Source organism: Triticum urartu, chromosome 4A (genome assembly GCF_056163025.1).
Source record: "Triticum urartu cultivar PI428250 chromosome 4A, HENAU_Tu73, whole genome shotgun sequence".
NCBI lineage: Eukaryota > Viridiplantae > Streptophyta > Magnoliopsida > Poales > Poaceae > Triticum > Triticum urartu.
This window is the reverse complement of record NC_141876.1, coordinates 35323060-35346012: the sequence shown is the minus strand read 5'-3', so window position 1 is coordinate 35346012 and position 22953 is coordinate 35323060.

Sequence of the window (22953 nt, the reverse complement as noted above, 5' to 3'; positions counted from 1 at the left end):
TTAGATTGTTAAACTATGAATGTTTTTAACTATACAAACGTTGACCTATATGAAAGGTGCGTATAATTATTAATACGCTTGTATAACAAAATAATATTTATATTCCCCGCAAAAAACAAAATAAAATCTATTAACTTTAGTTTTAGAAATATTTATATTATAATTACATATTTTTATTATTCATAAAAAATATTTCAAAATAATATATGAACAATTGTTTATGCTCCTCACATTTCTAAAATAAAACAAACAGTTGTAATATACAAAAAATAGTTATGAACTTTTTTAAAAAAATGTCCACCAATTTCCAAAAATAGAACATTTTTATAATTCTGATTTTTTAAAAATATTTTTGTTATGATTGTATAAATGTTTTTATCATTTTTAAGTAGTATTATTTTAGTGTAATAATACATGAACAATATTTAAAAGTTGTCTTATTATTGAGATTATAATTTACATACTGCCTATAAATTTCAGAATAACAAAAAAAATGCAAAATGGGCCGTGCGGAACGCAGCTTTTCGAATCGTTGTTCACAGCTTACAACTTGCAAAAACTAAGGAGGTGTTTGTTTCGGCGCTGTAAACGCAAACTAAGGAGGTGTTTGATTCGCCAGCCCGCCACGGACCAGGGAGAGAAGTTGACCAGGAAGCGTGCACGTGCGCGGCTTCGCCGTCGACAACATGATGACGTGGGGGTTCCATGAGGGCGCACTCTCCGGGTGCGGCCAGGAGGTCTACGGCCCCTACCTGGTCCACCTTGGCGCCTCCATGTCTCTGTTGCCCGGCAGCTCCGCGGTGTTCCAGGAACGGTGCCTCGCAGCGGTGCTGCGGAAGCTCAGTGTGGGGGAGAGGTGCAGCATTGTCGTGTTAGGCCATGGCGGGTCCTTGGCGTTCGAGATGGGCCACGGCACACCCGGGCCTCGTCTGCTCCGTGGTCGTCTCTGGCGTTGACGCGGAGTAGAAGTAGGAATCGGGGAGAGAGAGGGATGGCCGTGAGCTTGGCGAGGTCCGTGCTTGAGCAGCGCCGTCGCCGACGAGGTCACGGCTCCGAGCGTTGCCAAGAAGGTGGAGTTCGGCCCGTGCGCGCGCGAGAGAGAAATGGGCTGCGACGGATCCGGCTGTCAGTGCAAACATATCACGGGCGCCGCTACTCGTGATGCAGAGCACGGATGGGTGGAATGGACAGCTGCAACCATGGCTGGCAGCACGGCGGGTGCTATGGTTTTCAGCAGAGGGATCTGTGGCGGAGGAGATTGGGGGGAGGAACGCAAACATGCAGTAATGTAGTACGTATTATGGAGAGGAGGACTAACCAGTTTGCCACATTCGCTGCAGTGCAACGGAGGCAGCCAGAGAAGAAAGTTGTCCGTTGGAGCGTTTGCCACATCGCGCCCGCCAGGATACTTTGCTCAGTTCGTGCAGATCCACTCTTCTGCTGTAACTTGACGTGCATCTGGGTCCTTGGTTGACCACAGAGCCCTGGCCTCAAGTTCCTGGAGCGTTGGAGTAGAACACTTGACCACAACAGGATCGGGGGGAGCCAACGCCATCTGAGGAAGAAACAACAAAGTATACAAGGTTAAAAGATAATGCATGGTGTATACTAAGTTGGAGAGAAAGAGGGGGAGAGAGATAGAGCGCACCGCCTCCGGCCACCGGTAGTTGCACGCTTGAGTGAGTCAGCCACCAGCCTCCTTCTCTTCCTTGCTTTCCTCTACTTCTCTCGGCACTCCAGCTCTCCCTCTCCTCTTCTTATCGTGGCGTGGGTGCCTCTGGGCGGAGCGGCATTAAATGGAACTCTGGCCGTGGGCATGGGCGCTTTTGTAGGCATTATTGGATGCTAGCGAGCGCAAGCAGCCCAGCACCGTCGACTGTTTCAAGGCAGACCTCACTTCTCATACGGCTGCATCAAATGCAAGTCTGCTGTGTGGGTATGGGCACCTCTGCCTATGACCCATCAATTCCAATCTCTCTGGGGCGTTCCAGTCGGCCAACCTTTTCCACATGCAGGGGAGGTCTCCAGCAGCGAGACTGCGAGAGGCATTGCATTGGTGATGTGACATCGCTCTCATCTGTGTTCTATGGTGGCCGTAGCTGCGATAGACTGGTAGTGGTAGCTATGGTATTTAAAGCGACATGGAGGATTTTGCTGGTTGGTATTTAGCCAAACATCATATTAAAGCTACATGGAGCATATATACAGCCGCCATCTAAGGAACAAACAAAGTATATAGGTTAAAAGATAGTGCATGGTCTAGTACTAAGACTGAGAGCAAGAGGGAGAGAGAGAGAGAGTTGTCACAAGGCTGCCCGGCTGGCGGAGCCAATGGGTGGCATGGTCAAAATCAAGCCGTACGCTGCATCGATTTGCATCGAGAGACAGAGGATGGGAGAGACTGGTGAGATCAGAATCAAGCCATACGTACGTTGCATGAGAGAGAGAGAGGATGGGGGTAAGGTCCATGCATGGTCAGAAGAGGCGGGTAACAGGGCATGTCCTCTGTGTTGCAGCGAATAGGATGCTCGACGATGCTAGGTTTCGTCCAGCAGTGAGAGAAATCCGTGTCACTGTGTGTGTCCTTCTTGTTGGAATTTTGCTAGTAGGCCTTTGGCCCAAAGCCCAACCAAAATTCTGGAATTCTCTTGGCCCATTCATGCACACATGTGAGTGGAGTGAGTGAGACTAAAGTTTAGTCCCACCCCGGAAGTTGAGAGAGAGTTGCACCTCTTTATAAGGTGAGCTCTTCTACCACTTGTATGAGCACGAGAAGAGGAGACCTACACACGCGCTCCTCCTCCTCGCTCGTCTCATCACGACGCGCCGCGGGTTGCGGGATTGAGCCGAGCCAAGGAAAAAGCTATGCACGTTGTCTATATTTTTGCTGCTCGGGAAAAATTAATGAGTCATTAATTAATAATTAATTGACGCATTAATTACTGAACCGTTTCCGATTATTTTGGATCGTGACGACTCGGACGTGGGGTTTACTCCCACGACCTACCCGGCCCGACTATATACTTAGGCAGACGTGTACCCTAGCCGCCACCGCTCCGTATGGTTTCTCACCACCATTCCAGACCATTGCGCCGCCAAGCAAGTCTTCTCCATCCCTCCTTTCAGCGTGCACCGGGAGAAGGGACAGCCGGCCTCCGGAACCCCGCCTCTTGTGATCCTGTACGGGAGAGGGGCGATCAGGTTTTTGGGGAGCACACTCGCGCGACTGCTGGCAGCGGCGACTTCGCAAATGACGACTTCTTCCCCGACCTCGGCAACCTCATCCTCGACGACATGGGCGACAACGTCAACGCCGGCGGTGCTGCACCCGCTGCACCGTATGTTATTCTATCCTTCTTGTTCAAGATCGTGGTAGAATTCATGTTTCTAGTATGTGTCCTAGATGTGATCTGTTCATCTACTATGCTAGTTCGCATGATTAGTTTAATCTCTGCTATTGCTGTCATGATCTATTTCCTATTTATTCGGATAAAATCTCGTAGTATTTTGCTCATTTTTCCAACAATCCAAAAACCTGATTATAGGCAATTTACTCAGAGTGGTTTTGCTGCGCATCTGAAGCCGCCTGCCTTTAAGGGGGCGCAATATAAGAGGTGGCGCACGAGAACAGTCTACTGGTTTCAGACCATGGGCTGCTATGACGCCACCAAGGGCAAGCCCGAGGGCGATCTTAATCCAGCACAGCTGGAAGCTTTTGAGAAGATTCATACCCTCTTTAAAGGCGCTCTTCTGAGTGTTCTTGATGACTCCATTGTGGATTTGTATAGGTCGTTTGATAATGGCAAGGACATGTGGGCTGCGCTCGAGGCCAAGTTTGGTGCCTCGGACGCCGGCAGCGAGTTGTACGTCATGGAGAAATTCTATGACTACAAGATGACTGATGAGCGCCCTGTTGTACAGCAGGCTCATGAGATCCAGTCGCTCGCAAAAGAACTTGAGTACTTCAAGTGTGTGTTGCCGGACAAATTTGTTGCCGGAGGCATCATTGCCAAGCTTCCACCTTCGTGGAACAATTTTGCTATTTCCCTGAAACACAAGAGGCAGGAGTTTTCCGTTGCGGATCTCATTGGTACTCTTGATGTTGAAGAGAAGGCGAGAGCAAAGGACACACGTGCTCGAGTTGCTGAGGGAGGTTCTAGTGCCCACATGGTACAGAAGAAGAACTTCCAGCCCAACAAGTTCAAAAACAACAAGAACAAAACTCAGGGCAAAGGCAAGTTTGATACAAAGAACAAGCCATCACATTCTACCAACTTCAAAATGAATTCTCATAAGAAGGGGAAGGGACTTTTCCATGTCTGCGGTGATCCTAATCACTGGGCTCCGAAGTGTCCTAACCGCTTTGAGGAGCGCAAACATGAGAAGAGCGGCAAGTCCGCTAATGTTGTCATCGGTGATACTGATATGAAGGAATCAGGGTACGGTATTTTTCCTACCATCCTTTCAGTATTCCAAACCCCTGATTGGTTAATTGACACCGGTGCCAATGTACATGTTTGTGCTGACACCTCCATGTTTTCTTCTTACCAGGCCACTGGGACTTCTCCCGTGCTAATGGGGAACGGATCACATGCCATCGTTCGAGGTGTTGGTACGGTCGATCTAAAGTTTACTTCGGGGAAGACCGTGTGTCTGAAGAATGTTCATCATGTGCCGCCCATCAATAAAAATCTCGTTAGCGGTTCCCGTTTATGTCGAGATGCTTTTAATTTTGTTTTCGAATCCAATAAAGTTGTAATTTCTAAGTATGGACAATTTGTTAGAAAAGGCAATAAGAGCGGAGGCTTGTTCCGCCTGTCTTTGTTAGATATTTGCACTGAAGTTATTAATAATGTTTGCCACAACAATGAGTCTGATATTTGGCATTCACGACTTTGTCACATTAACTTTGGTTGCATGACGCGGCTAGCCAATATGAATTTAATTCTGAAAATCTCTACTGTCAAAGGCTCTAAGTGCCAAGTATGTGTGCAAGCTAAGCAACCTCGCAAGTCCCATAAGACTGCAGAGGCAAAAGACTTGGCGCCACTAGAGCTTATACATTCTGATCTTTGTGAGATGAATGGCGTGTTGACAAAACGTGGAAAGAGATACTTCATGACGTTGATTGATTACCACACCTTCCGTCTATGTGATGTGAACGATGCATTCTCTCCTCTTGTATTCTAGGTACTTATATGGACCTTCCTCGTAGCCAAATGCTGTTAGAAAGATTCGAATGTACTTGATGAAAAGATCCTGATCACTCAACTGCTGGCCAGGCTGAGATCCAAATAGAAGAGCTTCACGGATCCTGCGCTTGAAATCCATAGCAGTCAAGAATGCGTTCGCCACGCATGTACCTGCAGAAAAGGATACATTAATATAGTATATTGCCCAGGCAAGCCAGCACCCAACTAGAAATCAAGTATGCGTGCGCCACGGATGTACATATTCAATCGCATTAAACCAACGCTTACATCGTAAGCCCATTAATTAACACTAATTAACTAACCTAAGTCTAAGTCAATAAGCAATTACTCCCTCCGTCCGAAAATACTTGTCATCAAAATAAATAAAAGGGGATGTATCTAGATGTATATTAGTTCTAGATACATCGTTTTTTATCTATTTTGATAACAAGTATTTTCGGACGGAGTGATAGTTGTGATTTCTTTCCTCCTTTTAAGTACGTCAATCTCTTGTTGGCTGAGCAATATGAGACTAAAAATAAAGCAGAACTATTCCGACGAAAGCAAGATTAACTAACCTACAGTAAGTCCTAAGCCCATAAGCAAGTAGTTGTGATTTGTGAATCGGTGTGCATGTAGGACCGGCTGCAAAGCATCTCAAGCACGCAACCAATACACTAGCGTATCAATTCTGATTACATACCAAAACATGCCTTATATGTATAAATGGATGCCCAGGAATAGGAAACAGCAGAGCGCGCGATTGAAGGTGGTATTTTAGAAACGCCGTGATCATTAGGAGGCGATCTTCATAATCGTGTTCTTCAGAATCACCTCAAAACATCTACTGGTTACAGGCTATTCTAAAAAACGCCTTCTAAGCTACCTAGAATCTGAGGCGATTTGGAAAAACGCCTGCAAAGCTACCTAGAATCAGAGGCGATTTGCAAATAGGCCTCCAAAGCTGCTTACATTCTAAGGTGGTTTGGAAAAATGCCTTCAAAGGTGCATACAACCGAGTCAGTTTGGAAAAATGCCTCCTTTCCACAAGCGTGTTATAGTGTCCACCCAAAAATCCTAGGTTTAACCATAATTGTACGATTTCTACATATTTAGCAAGGAAAGCCTACATTAAGACCTGGCCTAGGCAATCACCACCTAGTTACGATCTATCCTAATTGTACGAGCAGCAGCAAGAAATTAAACTGAGTAATTTGTATAATTACTAGTAGCAAGTCGGATGTTAGTACTTACCATGGTCTCCTTGATTCCTGACGAGGCAATCAAGTGATTGCCTATTCACTTTGGAGCCCGACATAGCCCAGGAATACCCTGTTGGGTTCTGCGCATAGCCACAATTTACGTTCAATTAGCAATACTGTAGTAATACGAGGCAATCAAGTGACTCATTATTCAGTTTAAATTGTTAAACTATGAATGTTTTTAACTATACAAACATTGACCTATATGAAAGGTGCGTATAATTATTAATATGCTTGTATAACAAAATAATATTTATATTCCCCGGAAAAAAATCTATTAATTTTAGTTTTAGAAATATTTATATTATAATTACATATTTTTATTATTCATAAAAAATATTTCAAAATAATATATGAACAATTGTTTATGCTCCACCCAATTCTAAAATAAAACAAAAAGTTGTAATATAAAAAAAATAGTTATGAACTTTTTTAAAAAAATGTCCGCCAATATGAATATAATTCCAAAAATCTCTACTGTCAAAGGCTCCAGGTGCCAAGTATGTGTGCAAGCTAAGCAACCCCGCAAGTCCCATAAGACTGCAGAGGCAAGAGACTTGGCTCCACTAGAGCTTACACATTCTGATCTTTGTGAGATGAATGGCGTGTTGATAAAATATGGAAAGAGGTACTTCATGATGTTGATTGATGACTACACCTTCCGTCTGTGCGATGTGAATGCTACCTCTTGAGCACTGCGTTGGTTTTCCCTGAAGAGGAAGGGATGATGCAGCAAAGTAGCGTAAGTATTTCCCTCAGTTTTTGAGAACCAAGGTATCAATCCAGTAGGAGGCTACGCGCGAGTCCCTCGCACCTGCACAAAACAAATAAATCCTCGCAACCAACGCAAATAGGGGTTGTCAATCCCTATAGGGCCACTTACGAGAGTGAGATCTGATAGATATGATAAGATAATATTTTTGGTATTTTTATGATAAAAGATGCAAAGTAAAATAAAGGGAAAGTTAATAGCAAAGGAAATTAACTAAGTAGTAGGCGATCAATATGATAAAGATAGACCCGGGGGCCATAGGTTTCACTAGTGGCTTCTCTCGAGAGCATAATACGGTGGGTGAACAAATTACTATTGAACAATTAACATAATTGAGCATAGTTATGAGAATATCTAGGTATGATCATGTATATAGGCATCACATCTGAGACAAGTAGATCGACTCCTGCTTGCATCTACTACTATTACTCCACTCATCGACCGCTATCCAGCATGCATCTAGAGTATTAAGTTAAAAACAGAGTAACGCCTTAAGCAAGATGACATGATGTAGAGGGATAGACTCATGCAATATGAAGAAAACCCCATCTTGTTATCCTCGATGGCAACAATACAATACGTGCCTTGCTGCCCTTACTGTCACCGAGAAAGGAAACCGCAAGATTGAACCCAAAGCTAAGCACTTCTCCCATTGCAAGAAAGATCAATCTAGTAGGCCAAACCAAACTGATAATTCAAAGAGACTTGCAAAGATAATCAATCATACATAAAACAATTCAGAGAAGATTCAAATATTATTCATAGATAGACTTGATCATAAACCCACAATTCATCGGTCTCAACAAACACACTGCAAAAAGAAGATTACATCGAATAGATCTCCACAAGAGAGGGGGAGAACATTGTATTGAGGTCCAACAAGAGAGAAGAAGCCATCTAGCTACTAACTATGGACCCATAGGTCTGAGGTAAACTACTCACACTTCATCGGAAGGGCTATGGTGTTGATGTAGAAGCCCTCCGTGATCGATGCCCCCTCCGGCGGAGCTCCGGAACAGGCCCCAAGATGGGATCTCGTGGATACAGAAAGTTACGGCGGTGGAATTAGGGTTTTGGCTCCTGTTCTGATCGTTTGGGGGTATGTGGATATATATAGGAGGAAGGAGTACGTCGGTGGAGCAACAGGGGGCCCACGAGGGTGGAGGGCGCGCCTAGGGTAGGCACGCGCGCCCCCCTACCTCGTGGCCTCCTATTTTATTTCTTGACGTAGGGTCCAAGTCTCTCTGGTCTTATTCGTTGAGAAAATCACGTTCCCGAAGGTTTCATTCCGTTTGGACTCCGTTTGATATTCCTTTTTCTTCGAAACCCTAAAATAGGCAAAAAACAACAATTCTGGGCTGGGCCTCCGGTTAATAGGTTAGTCCCAAAAATAATATAAAAGCGGATAATAAATCCCAATAATGTCAAAAACAGTAGATAATATAGCATGGAGCAATCAAAAATTATAGATACGTTGGAGACGTATCAAGCATCCCCAAGCATAATTCCTGCTCGTCCTCGAGTAGGTAAATGATAAAAACAGAATTTTTGATGCGGAGTGCTACTTGGCATAATTTTAATGTAATTCTTCTTAATTGTGGTATGAATACTCAGATCCGAAAGATTCAAGACAAAAGTTCATATTGACATAAAAAAATAATACTTCAAGCATACTAACAAAGCAATTATGTCTTCTCAAAATAACATGGCTAAAGAAAAGTTATCCCTACAAAATCATATAGTCTGGCTATGCTCTATCTTCACCACACAAAAATATTTAAATCATGCACAACCCCGATGAGAAGCCAAGCAATTGTTTCATACTTTTGACATTCTCAGAACTTCTTCAATCTTCACGCAATACATGAGCGTGAGCCATGGATATAGCACTATAGGTGGAATAGAGTGGTGGTTGTGGAGAAGACAAAAAGGGAGAAGATAGTCTCACATCAACTAGGCATAACAACGGGCTATGGAGATGCCCATCAATAGATATCAATGTGAGTGAGTAGGGATTGCCATGCAACAGATGCACTAGAGCTATAAGTATATGAAAGCTCAAAAAGAAACTAAGTGGGTGTGCATCCAACTTGCTTGCTCATGAAGACCTAGGGCAATTTGAGGAAGCTCATCATTGGAATATACAAGCCAAGTTCTATAATGAAAAATTCCCACTAGTATATGAAAGTGATAACATGAGAGACTCTCTACTATGAAGATCATGGTGCTACTTTGAAGCACAAGTGTGGTAAAAGGATAGTAACATTGTCTCTTCTCTCTTTTTCTCTCATTTTTTTATTTGGGCCTTTTATCTTTTTTTATGGCCTCTTTTCTTTTTCTCTTTTTTTTATTTGGGCTTCTTTGGCCTCTTTTATTTTTTGTCCGGAGTCTCATCCCGACTTATGGGGGAATCATAGTCTCCATCATCCTTTCCTCACTAGGACAATGCTCTAATAATGATGATCATCACACTTTTATTTTTCTTACAACTCAACAATTACAACTCGATACTTAAAACAAAATATGACTCTATGTGAATGCCTCCAGCGGTGTACCGGGATATGCAATATGACAATGATGGAGTGTGTCATAATAAACAGAACGGTGGAAAGTTGCATGGCAATATATCTCGGAATGGCTATGGAAATGCCATAATAGGTAGGTATGGTGGCTGTTTTGAGGAAGGTATATGGTGGGTGTATGATATCGGCGAAAGGTGCGCGGTATTAGAGAGGCTAGCAAAGGTGGAAGGGTGAGAGTGCGTATAATCCATGGACTCAACATTAGTCATAAAGAACTCATATACTTATTGCAAAAATCTACAAGTTATCAAAGCAAAGTATTACACACATGCTCCTAGGGGGATAGATTGGTAGGAAAAGACCATCACTCGTCCCCGACCGCCACTCATAAGGAAGGCAATCAATAAATAAATCATGCTCCGACTTCATCACATAACGGTTCACCATACGTGCATGCTATGGGAATCACAAACTTCAACACAAGTATTTCTCAAATTCACAACTACTCAACTATCATGACTTTAATATCACCATCTCTATATCTCAAAACAATTATCAAGTATCAAACTTATCATAGTATTCAACACACTCATAAGAAAGTTTTATTATTAATCTTGTATACCAAGTATATTAGGATTTTAAGCAAATTACCATGCTATTTAAGACTCTCAAAATAATCTAAGTGAAGCATGAGAGATCAATAGTTTCTATAAAACAAATCCACCACCATGCTCTAAAAGATATGAGTGAAGTACTAGAGCAAAACTACATAACTCAAAAGATATAAGCAAAGAACATAGAGTATTCTAATTCCAAATCATGTATGGCTCTCTCAAAAGGTGTGTGCAGCAAGGATGATTTTGGTAAACTAAAAAACAAAGACTCAAATAATACAAGATGCTCCAAGCAAAACACATATCATGTGGCGAATAAAAATATAGCTCCAAGTAAAGTTACCGATAGAAGTAGACGAAAGAGGGGATGCCTTCCGGGGCATCCCCAAGCTTTGGCTTTTAGGTGTCCTTAGATTATCATGGGGGTGCCATGGGCATACCCAAGTTTAGACTCTTGCCACTCCTTGTTCTATAATCCATCAAATCTTTACCCAAAACTTGAAAACTTCACAACACAAAACTTAAAGTAGAGAATCTCGTGAGCTCCGTTAGCGAAAGAAAATAAAAGATCACTTAAAGGTACTGTAATGAACTCATTATTTATTTATATTGGTGTTATACCTACTGTATTCCAACTTCTCTATGGTTTATAAACTATTTTACTAGCCATAGATTCATCAAAATAAGCAAACAACACACAAAAAACAGAATCTGTCAAAAACAGAATAGTCTGTAGTAATCTGTAGCTAGCACAAGATCTGGAACCCCAAAAATTCTAAAATAAATTGATGGATGTGAGGAATTTATCTATTAATCATCTGCAAAAAGAATTAACTAAATAGCTGTAATGGTTCCGATCTAAGGCGAGATGAATTACAGAGTTGGGGATCAGAGAGGGAAGGAAGAGGAGGCCATGAGAAGAACAACTTCTCTTTTCAGTTTCTAGATATTTCTCGATACCTCCTGCACACACAGCTGTGGGGAACTTAATACCCGCGGGCGCAGCCGCACTCACCCACTACCCCTGATCTTGGCCCCACTTGTCAGCTCTTTGTTGGCTTGTTCCACACGCCCTTCGTCCTCTGTCTTGCCGCGTTCATCGTGGCCCACCGGTGGCAGTGGGACCGCTCTGTCAGTCGTGACATTCCCTCCCTCTTGAAGGCCGCCTTGACCCCAAGGCGGCGTCGTCGGAAACTTGAGCTGGAGCAGTTGCGGGTTCTCCCATGTTGCCAGCGACTTGGGTAGACCTTCCCAGTGCACCAGGACGCGCATGTGTTCTCTGCCCGCCACTCGGATCTGCTTCTTGCCGAGTACACTTCTTGGTGCGTGTTCAGCCTGCAAAATCTCGTTAGCCGGAGGTAGTTCAGAGCTTACTGGGACTGCAGCACCATGCGCGTGCTTCAGAAGGGATACATGGACTACTGGATGGATCTTGCTTGTTGACGGCAAATCCAGCTTGTAAGCGACTGCTCCCACCCTCGCCAGTATCTTGTATGGCCCATAGTAACGAAATGCTAGCTTCTGAAATGGCCGCTGAGCAATCGAAGTCTGTATAAACGGTTGCAGTTTGAGCAGGACTGAATCGCCCACCTCAAAAGATCTGTCTGTTCTGTGCCGATCGGGTTGCACTTTCATCCTGTCTTGAGCTTTCTTGAGTTATTGCTGGAGGGGTTCGATCATGACTTCTCTTTCCCGAAGCCAGGCTGCCAAGTCAGGCACTGTGCATTCATCTATTTGAGCCACTCCAAATTCCCGCAGCAGGTGTCCATATATAACTTCAAACGGGGTTCTCCCCAGCGACGAGTGGAAGGATGTGTTATACCAGAATTCGGCCAACGCCAACCACTTCGCCCAGTTCCATGGACAGGCATGAACTGCACATCAAAGATAAGTCTCAAGGCACTGGTTCACCCGCTCGGTCTGCCCATCAGTTTGCGGGTGATAAGATGAGCTCATCCGGAGTTCCGTGTGACACAGCTTCAAGAGTTCCTGCCAAACGTTGCTGGTAAATACTCGGTCCCTGTCGGAAATCAAAGCCAGCGGTAACCAGTGCAATCGGAAGATTTCTCTCACGAACACCTTGGCAACTTGCAATGCTGTATATGGGTGAGTAAGAGGCACAAAATGGGCATACTTCGAAAACTTGTCCACCACCACTAGAATGACATCATGTCCGCAAGACTTGAGCAATCCTTCGATAAAGTCAAGAGATACCACTGACCAGGGTTTTTGTGGAATTGGCAGGGGTTGCAGAAGCCCAGCCGGCGAGATTCTCTCTGTTTTTGGTTGTTGATAGATGATACAGTCACGTACTATTTTCCTGACTTGATTCTTCATTCCTTTCCAAGCGAACAACCTCTTGATTCTGTTGTAAGTAGCATGAAACCCCGAATGGCTTCCTGCTGCGCTTGCATGAAGGGAGTTAATCAGATGCTGTTGAGTTGACACATCATCACCAATCCAGACTCTGCCTTTGAAGCGAAGGATCCCGTCTTGCAATGTAAATTCTGGCACACTCGTTGGATCCAATGCCAAGCTTGTGAGTTTCTGCATGGCATTGGTGTCTGTCTGGTAGCTGTTTTTGACCGCTTCCAGCCATGCCGGCTTGCATAGGGAGATAGCTGCTACCTCCCCTTCTTCTGGATGATCACGGCGCGACAGCGCGTCAGCCGCGATTTGCTAGTCCAGCCTTGTACTGAATGACGAATTGAAGCCCGACCAGCTTTGTGAACGCCCTCTGCTGAATTGGGGTGTGTAACCGCTGATCTGTTAGGTGTAGCATGCTTTTCTGGTCCATGCGCACCATGAATTCTGCATGCTGTAAGTATGGTCTCCATCGATCTACGGCTAACAGCAAGGCCAAGCATTCCTTTTCGTAAGCTGATAACCCCAAGTTTCTTGGTGACAATGCTTTGCTAAGGTAAGTGACAGGGTGCGAGTTCTGCATAAGCACCGCCCAATGCCCGTGCCACTGGCATCAGTCTCGACGACAAACTGCTTACTGAAATCTGGGATTGCCAACACCGGGGCTTCTACAAGCGCTTGCTTCAGGGCATGAAATGCTTCGTCTGCGGTAGGTGTCCAGACAAAGAGTGTGTTCTTCTTGAGAAGATCTGTTAGTGGTTTCGAGATCACTCCAAAGTTTCGGAAGAATTTCCGGTAATACCCCGCCAGTCCCAAAAATCCCCTGAGCCGCTTTACGATTTGAGGGATGGGCCAGTTCTAAACATCCTGCACCTTTGTCTTATCCGTAGCCACCCCTTCTTTGCTGACATAGTGCCCAAGATAACTGATGTTCTGTTGAGCGAAGGAACACTTAGACATTTTCACATAGAACTGGTTTTCTTTCAGTAGTTGGAGTACTTGAGCGAGTAGAGCCCGATGCTGCTCTAAAGTAGCTGTGAACACCAAGATATCGTCCATAAACACCACCACTCCCTTGCGCAATACTAGGGCCAACACAGTGTTCATTGTTCCTTGGAAGGTAGCTGGAGCATAAGCCAATCCATACGGCATCACTTTGAACTGAAAATGCCCCATGTGTGTTTTGAATGCTGTCTTGTGCTCGTCGGCTGGAACTAGTCGAATTTGGTGGTACCCCGCTCGCAGATCCAGCTTCGAGAACCAACACGCTCCTGCTAGTTCGTCCCGCAACTCATCAATTACAGGCATTGGATAAGTTGTCTTCACTGTGATAGCATTGAGATGTCTAAAGTCCACGCAGAACCTCCACGTCTGATCCTTTTTCTTCACCAGAAGAACCGGCGATGAGAAAGGGCTGAAACTTTTTGTGATGAACCCTTTTTCCAGCATGTCCTTGACCTGCGCTTCAATTTCATTCTTCTGCTCTGGTGTGTATCTGTACGGACATATATTGACTGGCTTTGTCCCTGGCAGGAGAGGAATAGCATGATCCCCTTCCCTGTGCTGAGGTAGTGTGGTTGGCTCTTGGAAGACCCCCTGAAACTCATCCAGTACTTGCTGAATCGACTCCGGTACAGGTATGACCTCCACTGCTTCTTCACTGATACACAACATCACCATATGTGCTATCGATCTGGTGTGCTCCAATTCCTGCAGTTCTGCTGCTGACACTTCTTCGACTGTTTGTTGTGTCCCCGTCAGACCTTGGAGATGTATGCCAGCTCCCTAGTGCTGAAACTGCAGTGTTTTCCTTGTCCAATCGACTCTCATCGGCCCGCATTGCTCTAACCAGTCCATGCTGATCACCATGTCGTAACATCCCAGTGATAGCACACGCAGATCCGTGGTAAACTCGTGTCCTTGTGTCACCCACGTACAGCCGGGGATGTATCCTAAGCATGAAAGCATTCCTCCATCGGCAATCTTCACAGACACTGGGGTCATCTGGTGCACACGATCTGCCAAATTAGCTGCCACTTCTTCGCTGATGAAGCTGTGCGAGCTACCCGAGACAACGAGGATTAGGACTGCCTGCCCTCCTATCCTGCCGAGCAAACGCACCATGCGTGCTGTGGTCTGTCCTGTAGTAGCTATTTTGGAGATTGACATTAGCACCTCTTCATCCGAGTCGGGTTCTGCATCTTGTCTGTCCTGAATTTCAGCTTGCAGTAACTCGAGCAGTTCTTCCACTACATGCAATTGGACTGTGGCTGCACACTGGTGGCCTTGACCCCAGCGTTCCCCAGATTTGAAACAAAGTCCCCGGGCCCGGCGGTAGTTGCGTAGTGCTGCCACTCGATCATCACCGCATCCTGGGTCAGGTCGGCGATCGGCCACTCGAGCCGCTTCCAGTCCCCTCCGGTCTTCCACTGCTGCAGGTGGTGCAGGTTGCCCCAGTCGAGGCAGGCGTAATGCCACAACAGCCCCATCGGTCGCGCGGGGGGGGGGGGCATCACCGGATCATAACGCTTGTACTCCCGTCATGGCCATACTACCACCAACTCTTCCTGCAAGACAGCCAGGGAAAAAGCAGAGTCCAAAGTTTGGGGACGATGCAAAACCACGCCCGCCCGTATCTCAGGGCGGAGACCATCTAGGAATTGCATAGTAAAATATACTGGGTCGAAGCTGGGGTTGTGAGCTAGGATGTTGTGCATCAACTCCTCAAAGACACTCATATATTCCGCAACCGACCCAAATTGCTTCAGCATATTAAACTGTCGGAGATGCAATTGGTATTGGTCGCGACCAAATTTCTCATTCAGAGCGGTGCAGAGACCCTCGCAGGTAAAGGATCTGCTGTCCGATTTGTGCAACTGGAGCCAGCATGCCGCGGCTCCTGTGAAATGCAACATTGACACGCGAACCCAGAGATCTCTCTGAACCCCATACACATCAAAGTATGTTTCGCATCTAGCCTTCCAGAACTGTGGGTTCTCGCCGTCGAACTGGGGAAAATTCAATTTCGGCAACGCCTAGTGCGCCTGCTGTGTGTGATGTGCACCATGCGGCGACCCCCAGCCAGCAGTGCAATCTAACTCCAAACCCTTAGATGCAGAAATTTCAGGTGGAGAAGAATGCGCACCCTTGACCGGAGGCGGCCGTAGGGTGGTGACCACCCCATGAGCCAGACCCCCGGAGTTGTAGACATCGTCGTGGCCGTCGGGCCCGTGGTGCGTGAGGTCGGCGACCGCTGGAGGCGGCGCCGTCCGCCCCACCGTGTCCTCCGTCGGTGGATCCGGAGTCGTGAGCACCGGGTGAAGCGCGATTCGCCCCACTTGGGTGCGCAACTCGTCGAGCTGCTGCTGCAGGTTGGTGACGGCGGTCCACCAGAGCTCGAGTGACGTCTGTATCGCCTCCAGCCGGTTGTCGTTGGCCGCGCGGCCTTCGTTGACCGATCTGATCAGATCTGCCAACTGCGCCTCCATCGCCGCCGCCTGTGCCGCCTGCTTGGTCTGAGAACGGGGCTTGGGGTAGGCAGTCTCCAGATCGTCTGGACCTCTGATACCACTTGTAATGGTTCTGATCTAAGGCAAGATGAAATACAGAGTTGGGGATCGGAGAGGGAAGGAAGAGGAGGCCAAGAGAAGAACAACTTCTCTTTTCAGTTTCTAGATATTTCTCGATACCCCCTCCACACATAGTTGTGGGGAACTTAATACCCGCGAGCGCAGCCGCACTCACCCACTACCCCTGATCTTGGCCCCACTTGTCAGCTCTTCGTTGGCTTGTTCCGCACGCCCTTCGTCCTCTGTCTTGCCGCGTTCGTCATGGCCCACTGGTGGCAGTGGGACCGCTCTGTCAGTCATGACAATAGCACTCTCCAAATAAAAATGACAGCAGTTCTCGTGAGCGCTAAAGTTTTTGTTTTTTACAGCAAGTTCAACAAGACTTTCCCCAAGTCTTCCCAACGGTTCTACTTGGCACAAACACTAATTAAACACAAAAAACACAACCAAAACAGAGGCTAAATAAATTATTTATTACTAAACAGGAGCAAAAAGCAAGGAATAAAAATAAAATTGGGTTGCCTCCCAACAAGCGCTATCGTTTAACGCCCCTAGCTAGGCATAACAAGCAAGAATAGATCTAGGTATTGCCATCTTTGGTAGGCAATCCATAAGTGGCTCTCATAATAGATTTATAAGGTAATTTAATCTTCTTTCTAGGAAAGTGTTCCATGCCTTTCCTTAATGGAAATTGGAATCTAATATTTCCTTCCTTCATATCAATAATTGCACCAATCGTTCTAAGGAAAGGTCTAACAAGAATAATAGGACATGAAGGATTGCAATCTATGTCAAGACCAATAAAATCTACGGGCACATAATTTCTATTTGCAACAATAAGAACATCATTAATTCTTCCCATAGGTTTCTTAATAGTGGAATCCGCAAGGTGCAAGTTTAGAGAGCAATCATCAAAATCACGGAAACCTAACAAATCACACAAAGTCTTTGGAATCGTGGAAACACTAGCACCCAAATCACATAAAGCATAGCATTCATGATCTTTAATTTTAATTTTAATAGTTGGTTCCCACTCATCACAAAGTTTTCTAGGGATAGAAACTTCCAATTCAAGTTTTTCTTCATAAGATTGCATTAAGGCATCAACGATATGTTTAGTAAACGCTTTATTTTGACTATAAGCATGAGGAGAATTTAGCACGGATTGCAACAAGGAAATACAATCAATCAAAGAGCAATTTTCATAGTTGAATTCCTTGAAATCCATAATAGTGGGTTTAGCAACATGTAGGGTTTTAATTTCTTCAATCCCACTTTTATCAAATTTAGCATCAAGATCAACAAATTCCGAATTCTTGGAACACCTTCTAGCTAAAGGTGGATCATATTCAGTCCCATCATTATCAATATTCATATTGCAAAACAAAGATTTAATAAGGGACACATCAAAAACTTTTAGATCTTCATCTTTATTTTCATAGCAACTAGAAGAACACACTCTTATAAAGGCATCTTTCTTAGCACGCATCCTAGCGGTTCTTTCTTTGCACTCATGAATGGAAATTCTCATGGCTTTGAGAGACTCATTGATACCATGCTTAGGTGGAATAGATCTAAGTTTCAAAGAATCAACATCAAGAGCAATTCTATCAATGTTCTTAGCCAAATCATCAATCTTAAGCAATTTTTCTTAATCATAGCATTAAAATTCTTTTGCGAAGCAATAAATTCTTTAATATTAGATTCAAAATCAGAGGGCATCTTATTATAATTTCCATAAGAATTGTTGTAGGAATTATCATAATTATTAGAGGGATTACTAGGATAAGGCCTAGGATTAAAATTTCCTCTATACGCGTTGTTACCAAAATTGTTCCTACCAACAAAATTCACATCCATAGATTCATTATTATTCTCAATCAAAGTAGACAAGGCCATATCATTAGGATTAGAAGAAACACTCTTATTAGCAAATAATTTCATAAGTTCATCCATCTTTCCACTCAAAACATTAATTTCTTCTATCGCATGCACCTTTTTATTAGTGGATCTTTCAGTATGCCATTGAGAATAATTAACCATACTATTATATAGGAGTTTAGTAGCTTCTCCTAAAGTGATTTCCACAAAAGTGCCTCCCGCGGCCGAATCTAAAAGATTTCTAGAAGCAAAATTCAATCCGGCATAAAAGTTTTGTATAATCATCCACAAATTTAAACCATGAGTAGGGCAATTACGTATCATTAATTTCATTCTCTCCCAAGCTTGTGCAACATGTTCATGATCAAGTTGCTTAAAATTCATAATATCGTTTCTAAGAGAGATGATCTTAACGGGAGGAAAATACTTAGAGATAAAAGCATCATTGCACTTATTCCATGAATCAATACTATTTTTAGGCAAAGACGAAAACCAAGCTTTAGCACGATCTCTAAGAGAAAAAGGAAATAGATTAAATTTAACAATATCATTATCCACATCTTTCTTCTTTTGCATGTCACACTAATCAACGAAGCTATTTGGATGGGTAGCGGCATCTTCACTAGGAACGCCGGAAAACGGATCTTTCATGACAAGATTCAGCAAAGCAGTATTAATTTCACAAGATTTAGCATCGGTAAGAGGAGCAATCAGAGTGCTAATAAAATCATTGTTGTTGGTATTGGTGAAGTCACACAATTTAGTATTATCTTGAGCCATCGTGACAAGCAAGCAAATTAACACACAAGCAAACAAAAAGCAAGCGGGAAAAAAATAGGCAAATAGAGAGGGAGGACAGAGAGAGAGGGTGAATAAAACGGCAAGGGTGAAGTGGGGGGAGAGGAAAACGAGAGGCAAATGGAAAATTATGTAATGCGGGAGATAAGGGTATGTGATGGGTACTTGGTATGTTGACTTTTGCGTAGACCTCCCTGGCAATGGCGCCAGAAATCCTTCTTGCTACCTCTTGAGCATTGCGTTGGTTTTCCCTAAAGAGGAAGGGATGATGCAGCAAAGTAGCGTAAGTATTTCCCTCAGTTTTTGAGAACCAAGGTATCAATCCAGTAGGAGGCTACGCACGAGTCCCTCGCACGTGCACAAAACAAATAAATCCTCGCAACCAACGCAAATAGAGGTTGTCAATCCCTATAGGGCCACTTACGAGAGTGAGATCTGATAGATATGATAAGATAATGTATTTTTATGATAAAAGATGCAAAGTAAAATAAAGGCAAAGTAAATATGAAAGGAAATAACTAAGTAGTAGGAGATCAATATGATAAAGATAGACCCGGGGCCATAGGTTTCACTAGTGGCTTCTCTCGAGAGCATAATTATTCTATGGTGGGTGAACAAATTACTGTTGAGCAATTGACAGAATTGAGCATAGTTATGAGAATATCTAGGTATGATCATGTATATAGGCATCACGTCCGAGACAAGTAGACCGACTCCTGCCTGCATCTACTACTATTACTCCACTCATCGACCGCTATCCAGCATGCATCTAGAGTATTAAGTTAAAAACAGAGTAACGCCTTAAGCAAGATGACATGATGTAGAGGGATAGACTCATGCAATATGAAGAAAACCCCATCTTGTTATCCTCGATGGCAACAATACAATACGTGCCTTGCTGCCCTTACTGTCACCGGGAAAGGACACCGCAAGATTGAACCCAAAGCTAAGCACTTCTCCCATTGCAAGAAAGATCAATCTAGTAGGCCAAACCAAACTGATAATTCGAAGAGATTTGCAAAGATAACCAATCATACATAAAAGAATTCAGAGAAGATTCAAATATTATTCATAGATAGACTTGATCATAAACCCACAATTCATCGGTCTCAACAAACACACCGCAAAAAGAAGATTACATCGAATAGATCTCCACAAGAGAGAAGAAGCCATCTAGCTACTAACTATGGACCCGTAGGTCTGAGGTAAACTACTCACACTTCATCGGAAGGGCTATGGTGTTGATGTAGAAGCCCTCCCTGATCGATGCCCCCTCCGGCGGAGCTCCGAAACAGGCCCCAAGATGGGATCTCGTGGATACAGAAAGTTACGACGGTGAAATTAGGGTTTTGGCTCCTGTTCTCATCATTTGGGGTATGTGGATATATATAGAAGGAAGGAGTACGTCGGTGGAGCAATAGGGGGCCCACGAGGGTGGAGGGCGCGCCTAGGGTAGGCAGGCGCGCCCCCCTACCTCGTGGCCTCCTGTTTTATTTCTTGACGTAGGATCCAAGTCTCTCTGGTATTATTCGTTGAGAAAATCACGTTCCCGAAGGTTTCATTCCGTTTGGACTCCATTTGATATTCTTTTTTCTTCGAAACCCTAAAACAGGCAAAAAACAACAATTCTGGGCTAGGCCTCCGGTTACTAGGTTAGTCCCAAAAATAATATAAAAGTGGATAATAAAGCCCAATAATGTCCAAAACAGTAGATAATATAGCATAGAGCAATCAAAAATTATAGATACATTGGAGACGTATCAGTGAACGATGCATTCTCTCCACTTGTATTCCAGGTACTTATATGGACCTTTCTCGTAGCCAAATGTTGTCTAAAAGATTCAAATCTACTTGATGAAAAGATCCTGATCACTCAACTGCTGGCCAGGCTGAGATCCAAATAGAAGAGCTTCACAGATCCTGCGCTTGAAATCCATAGCAGTCAAGAATGCGTTCGCCACGCATGTACCTGCAGAAAAGGATACATTAATATAATATATTGCCCAGGCAAGCCAGCACCCAACTAGAAATCAAGTATGCGTGCGCCACGCATGTACATATTCAATCGCATTAAACCAACGCTTACATCGTAAGCCCATTAATTAACACTAATTAACTAACCTAAGTCTAAGCCAATAAGCAATTACTCCCTCCGTCCGGAAATACTTGTCATCGAAATAAATAAAAGGGGATGTATCTAGATGTATATTAGTTCTAGATACATCGATTTTTATCTATTTTGATGACAAGTATTTTCGGACGGAGTGATAGTTGTGATTTCTTTCCTCCTTTTAAGTACGTCAATCTCTTGTTGGCTGATCAATATGGGACTAAAAAGAAAGCAAAACTATTCTCAGGAAAGCAAGATTAACTAACATACAGTAAGTCCTAAGCCCATAAGCAAGTAGTTGTGATTTGTGAATCGATGTGCACGTAGGACCGGCTGCAAAGCATCTCAAGCACGCAACCAATACACTAGCGTATCAATTCTGATTACATACCAAAGCATGCCTTATATGTATTAATGGATGCCCAGAAATAGGAAACAACACAACGCGCGATTGAAGACGGTATTTTAGAAACACCGTGATCATTAGGAGGCGTTCTTCATAATCGTGTTCTTCAGAATCACCTCAAAACATCTACTGGTTACAGGCTATTCTAAAAAACGCCTTCTAAGCTACCTAGAATCTGAGGCGATTTGGAAAAACGCCTGCAAAGCTACCTAGAATCAGAGGCGATTTGCAAATACGCCTCCAAAGCTTCTTACATTCTAAGGCGGTTTGGAAAAATGCCTTCAAAGGTGCATACAAGCGAGGCAGTTTGAAAAATGCCTCCTTTCCACAAGCGTGTTATAGTGTCCACCCGAAAATCCTAGATTTAACCATAATTGTACGATTTCTACATATTTAGCAAGGAAAGCCTACATTAAGACCTGGCCTAGGCAATCAGCACCTAGTTACGATCTGTCCTAATTGTACGAGCAGCAGCAAGAAATTAAACCGAGTAACTTGTATAATTACTAGTAGCAAGTCGGATGTTAGTACTTACCATGGTCTCCTTGATTCCTGACGAGGCAATCAAGTGATTGCCTATTCACTTTGGAGCCCGACATAGCCCAGGAATACCCTGTTGGGTTCTGCGCACAGCCACAATTTATGTTTAATTAGCAATACTGTAGTAATACGAGGCAATCAAGTGACACATTATTCAGTTTAGATTGTTAAACTATGAATGTTTTTAACTATACAAACATTGACCTATATGAAAGGTGCGTTTAATTATTAATATGCTTGTATAACAAAATAATATTTATATTCCTCGCAAAAAAACAAAATAAAATCTATTAATTTTGTTTTAGAAATATTTATATTATAATTACATATTTTTATTATTCATAAAAAATATTTCAAAATAATATATGAGTAATTGTTTATGCTCCACAGATTTCTAAAATAAAACGAACAGTTGTAATATACAAAAAATAGTTATGAACTTTTTAAAAAAATGTCTACCAATTTTCAAAAACAGAACTTTTTTATAATTATGATTTTTTTAAAATATTTTTATTATGATTATAGAAATGTTTTTATCATTTATAAGTAGTATTATTTTAGTGTAATAATACATGAACAATATTTGAAAGTTGTCTTATTATTGAGATTATAATTTACATACTGTTTATATATTTCAGAAAAACAAAAAAAATGCAAATTGGGCCGTGCGGAACGCAGCTTTTCGAATTGTTGTTCACGGCTTACAACTTGCAAAAACTAAGGAGGTGTTTGATTCGCCAGCCCGCCACAGACCAGGGCTTGAAGTTGACCAGGAAGCGTGCACTGGTGCACGTGCGCAGCTTCGCGAGCGACAACATGATGACGTGGGGGTTCCAGGTGGGCGCGCTCTCCGGGTGCGGCCAGGAGGTCTACGACCCCTACCTGGTCCACCTCGGCGCCTCCACGTCTCTGTTGCCCGGCAG